We start from the raw sequence: 5,000 nt of genomic DNA, 5'->3' as shown, positions 1-5,000 counted from the left end.
TTTCCTCCGCTTAGTAATATGCTTAAATTCAGCGGGTCGTCTCGTCTGATCTGAGGTCGCGCTCGAAGGGCTGTCGTCGCCAGGCGTACGCCGCCGCGAGGGAGGGCGGGAACCACCCCTCGCGGTCTGGCTGGAAACCATTCGGAGGAACCCTTTCGAGACGGGGAGGTTCGATTCGGCCGGAGGACGAAGGATGAAAACGGGAAGAAAAAAACTTAAGCCCCCCTCTTCGCCTTCTACCGGAGCTATCCTACCAACCTCTCTTTTGCCGCGCTCTCGGCCCGAACGAAAAGGAGAGGGAGGACGGAGATCCGCCGACGGAGAGACGGCGCGCGTAACGGGCAGCCAGAGAGGGTAAAACCCACCGGCAGCCGTCGCTACGACGTCTCTCCACGGATCGCCGCCACCTCTCCCCTCGCCGGAACGAGGAACGGTAGAGGACGGTGTGTGGAAAGCCGGCCTCCGAGACCCATCGCTGGGCAACGGAGACGAAGGCGAGAGGGGTGGACGAAAGTCTTTTCCCCCGCGATCAAGCCCGTCGAGCGGCTTTTGTCGAGTCCCGAACGAGAAGGGAACCTGACCGAGTCTGCTTTTAGGAAGACGAAGGCGCCTCGGATCGGGCACCTGCGAACCTCCAGCCGCGGTCCCCTCGAACCGTCTCTTAACTCTTCCCCGGAGGGAAGAGGGAGACGGAACGAAAAGGTCCGATAGATTGGAATAGCGACCCTCAGACAGGCGTGGCCCCGGGATTGACCCGGGGCCGCAATGTGCGTTCAAAGTGTCGATGATCAATGTGTCCTGCAATTCACATTAGTTCTCGCAGCTGGCTGCGTTCTTCATCGACGCACGAGCCAAGTGATCCACCGCTAAGAGTTGTACTCTTTATGGTTGTTTTTGTTTCGAAGCCATGTAACCAACAGACACAAAAAGTGACGGTTTGAAATAATGTTTTACGGCAGCCGCGGGTACGGGCGCCCCGGAACGCCTAAGCGAACTCGGGGTCATCAAACCGCGCCGCCGAGCCGCCTCCGGAGTAAGAAACCCCGCAGACGGACTTCGGGGGCCAGGTACCCGTCTCCCTTTGGCCGTAAAACACGTTTTTTGCTCAGGACACCGTTTTTCGATCAAGTCATTAAAAGGCCGAAGGGAATCCCTGTAGTTCCCAACGTCGGGCCGTGGCTTGAACATTTTTTGTTTGTGGAAATGGGAGTCGCGCCTACTGGGAGACACTACCAACCCAAGTCCCGGTAATGATCCTTCCGCAGGTTCACCTACGGAAACCTTGTTACGACTTTTACTTCCTCTAGATGATCAAGTTCGATCGACTTTTCAGCACAGCACCAAGGCCCCGCGAAGGAGCCCCGGCGTGGCCGATCCGAGGACCTCACATAACCATCCAATCGGTAGTAGCGACGGGCGGTGTGTACAAAGGGCAGGGACTTAATCAGCGCGAGCTGATGACCCGCACTTACTGGGAATTCCTCGTTCATGGGGAATAATTGCAATCCCCAATCCCCGTCACGAACGGGTTTAAGCGGATTACCCGCGCCTCTCGGCGTAGGGTAGGCACACGCTGGCCCGGCCATTGTGGCGCGCGTGCAGCCCCGGACATCTAAGGGCATCACAGACCTGTTATTGCTCCATCTCGCGTGGCTATACGCCACTGGTCCCTCTAAGAAGTTAACCGCGACCGCGGGGGGCCGCGTAACTATTTAGCACGAAGGAATCTCGTTCGTTATCGGAATTAACCAGACAAATCACTCCACCAACTAAGAACGGCCATGCACCACCACCCACAGAATCGAGAAAGAGCCATCAGTCTGTCAATCCTTTCCGTGTCCGGGCCGGGTGAGGTTCCCCGTGTTGAGTCAAATTAAGCCGCAGGCTCCACTCCTGGTGGTGCCCTTCCGTCAATTCCTTTAAGTTTCAGTTTTGCAACCATACTCCCCCCGGAACCCAAAGACTCTGGTTTCCCCGCACGCTGCCCGGCGGGTCATGGGAATAACGCCGCCGGATCGCGGGTCGGCATAGTTTACGGTCGGAACTACGACGGTATCTGATCGTCTTCGAACCTCCGACTTTCGTTCTTGATTAATGAAAACATTCTTGGCAAATGCTTTCGCTTTCGTCCGTCTTGCGCCGGTCCAAGAATTTCACCTCTAGCGGCGCAATACGAATGCCCCCGGCCGTCCCTCTTAATCATGGCCCTGGTTCAGGAAACCCACAAAATAGAACCGGAGTCCTATTCCATTATTCCTAGCTCAGGCATTCAGGCGAGTTTGGTGCCCGCTTTGAACACTCTGATTTTTTCAAAGTAAACGCTCCGGACCCCTGAGGACCGGACACCCAACCAAGGGCATCCGGGGGGCGCCGGGAGGCAGGGTCTGGGACAGGCGGTAGCTCGCCTCGCGGCGGACCGCCAGCCCACTCCCGAAGTCCAACTACGAGCTTTTTAACTGCAGCAAATTTAATATACGCTATTGGAGCTGGAATTACCGCGGCTGCTGGCACCAGACTTGCCCTCCAATGGGTCCTCACCCATGTGTTTAGGATACGTTCATTCCGATTACAGGGCCTCGAAAGAGACCTGCATCGTTATTTTTCGTCACTACCTCACCGTGTCGGTAATGGGTAATTTGCGCGCCTGCTGCCTTCCTTGGATGTGGTAGCCATTTCTCAGGCTCCCTCTCCGGAATCGAACCCTGATTCCCCGTTACCCGTGGTCACCATGGTAGCCCCCTATGCTACCATCGACAGCTGATAGGGCAGACATTCGAATGAGACGTCGCCGCCGCGGTGGGCGCGCGATCGACCCGAGGTTATCTAGAGTCACCAAAGGGCCGGGGGAAACCCTCGCGGGTCCCCCCGGGTGGGTTTTGGGTCTGATAAATGCACGCATCCCGGCCCCCCCGAGAGAGGACCGGTCAGCGCTCGTTTGCATGTATTAGCTCTGGAATTACCACAGTTATCCGAGTAACGTGTGGAGCGATCAAAGGAACCATAACTGATTTAATGAGCCATTCGCAGTTTCACTGTACCTTCCGTGTGCACTTAGACCTGCATGGCTTAATCTTTGAGACAAGCATATGTTACTGGCAGGATCAACCAGGTTGCTGCGAGTGGTTTTTGTCACAGAAAAAACCATTGGTTCTTAGAGGGGAGAGGGATCGGCCCCGTACCGTCCGAAGGACCCCCCGGGGAGGGGGGGACGGGCGGAGAGGCTCGTCCGAGCTCACCCCTCATTGCTCCCAGTGGAAATTAGTGTGGCAACTCCGCTGCGCGAGTTCCCGCTTGCTTCGGGGATAACAAGGAAACGCTCGTTCCGAAACCGGGGGTCCGGAGCTTTTTGAAGCCGGGTGCTGGAGCTCGGTTGGACGCGAGGACCACCGAGGCATCCGAGTCCGACGGCTCCGGGCCGACCGGTTATCGTGTAGGGCAGATTGAGATATAGACGGGCCGTCTACGACTCCCTCGGATAGGTTCGGAAAGGTCCTCCCCCTGACGGAGGACCCCCCTGGAGGCTAACCCGCTGGGTCGGGTAGGAACGCACCGCGCACAGTGGCCACGGAGGGCCGCGCGGTTGCCTACCCAGGCGGGCTCGGTAGTCCATTCGATCGGGTCAAAATAATGAAAGAGATACCCCCCCTGGAACCGTCTCTGGAAGTTTGGTTTTTCCTCCGTACCGCCTGGGGGGCGGGGGGCGGGACGGAGGCCGACCTGCGGAGCTTCTTGGTCGGGTAGGATCGGGTCCGTGTTATAGTGTCCAAAAATCCACTTTGGAACCATTATTGGGGCTTTATTTAAGCTCTGCCATGCTTAGAAATGAATGGAGAATCATCTCCAGTGCTTGGACCCCTAGTCATTGCCACTCTCCTCAACAGTCCGACGGCACCCCTTTGAAAAACCCCCCGACGAAAAATCCTCCAGAGCGCGGGCGAACTCGCTCCGAGGCCGACCGGAGTGCACCTTCGTCGGGCAAGGGAGTCGGGCGAAGGGGGTCAGAAATCCTGGAGCTCGCCACCCTCACTAGTTTTTGGCGTGAAATGGTAGACCAAAAGTGGGGACTTAGAAAAATTTCGCACTTTTTCGACCTACCACTGGTAGACCGAGTGGGACTTAGTCATTTTTTCAGCTTTTTCGGGCCTACCACTGGTAGACCAAGTTGGACTTAGTCATTTTTTCAACTTTTCGAGCCTACCACTGGTAGACCAAGTTGGACTTAGTCATTTTTTCGACTTTTCGAGCCTACCACTGGTAGACCAAGTTGGACTTAGTCATTTTTTCGACTTTTCAGAGCTACCACTGGTAGACCAAATGGGACTTAGTCATTTTTTCAACTTTTCGAGCCTACCACTGGTAGACCAAGTTGGACTTAGTCATTTTTTCAGCTTTTTCGGGCCTACCACTGGTAGACCAAGTTGGACTTAGTCATTTTTTCGACTTTTCAGAGCTACCACTGGTAGACCAAGTTGGACTTAGTTATTTTTTCAACTTTTCGAGCCTACCACTGGTAGACCAAGTTGGACTTAGTCATTTTTTCGACTTTTCAGAGCTACCACTGGTAGACCAAGTTGGACTTAGTCATTTTTTCAACTTTTCGAGCCTACCACTGGTAGACCAAGTTGGACTTAGTCATTTTTTCGACTTTTCAGAGCTACCACTGGTAGACCAAATGGGACTTAGTCATTTTTTCAACTTTTCGAGCCTACCACTGGTAGACCAAGTTGGACTTAGTCATTTTTTCGACTTTTCGAGCCTACCACTGGTAGACCAAGTTGGACTTAGTCATTTTTTCGACTTTTCAGAGCTACCACTGGTAGACCAAGTTGGACTTAGTTATTTTTTCAACTTTTCGAGCCTACCACTGGTAGACCAAGTTGGACTTAGTCATTTTTTCGACTTTTCAGAGCTACCACTGGTAGACCAAGTTGGACTTAGTCATTTTTTCGACTTTTCAGAGCTACCACTGGTAGACCAAGTTGGACTTAGTCATTTTTTCG

At 54.4% G+C, this 5,000-nt stretch overlaps 3 non-coding genes across 3 annotated transcripts in view; all 3 read right to left on the bottom strand.

Annotated features, from left to right (window-relative positions):
* The window catches only part of LOC125798902 (28S ribosomal RNA), a 4,063-nt gene extending 4,004 nt beyond the window's left edge, over positions 1-59 (bottom strand). The window contains exon 1 of the ribosomal RNA XR_007437690.1: positions 1-59. This exon is cut by the window's left edge and continues 4,004 nt beyond it. This is a non-coding gene — a ribosomal RNA (28S ribosomal RNA).
* Positions 60-721: 662 nt separating this feature from the next.
* Positions 722-875, bottom strand: LOC125798905 (5.8S ribosomal RNA). The gene has a single exon (XR_007437692.1). It is a non-coding gene; the product is annotated as a 5.8S ribosomal RNA (ribosomal RNA).
* Positions 876-1,248: 373 nt separating this feature from the next.
* Positions 1,249-3,112, bottom strand: LOC125798899 (18S ribosomal RNA). The gene has a single exon (XR_007437687.1). It is a non-coding gene; the product is annotated as an 18S ribosomal RNA (ribosomal RNA).
* Positions 3,113-5,000: the final 1,888 nt, after the last annotated feature.

This window comes from Astyanax mexicanus, unplaced genomic scaffold (assembly GCF_023375975.1).
Source record: "Astyanax mexicanus isolate ESR-SI-001 unplaced genomic scaffold, AstMex3_surface scaffold_92, whole genome shotgun sequence".
Classification (NCBI taxonomy): domain Eukaryota; kingdom Metazoa; phylum Chordata; class Actinopteri; order Characiformes; family Acestrorhamphidae; genus Astyanax; species Astyanax mexicanus.
The sequence above is the reverse complement of the archived record's forward strand: the minus strand, read 5'-3'. Positions and strand labels throughout refer to the sequence as shown.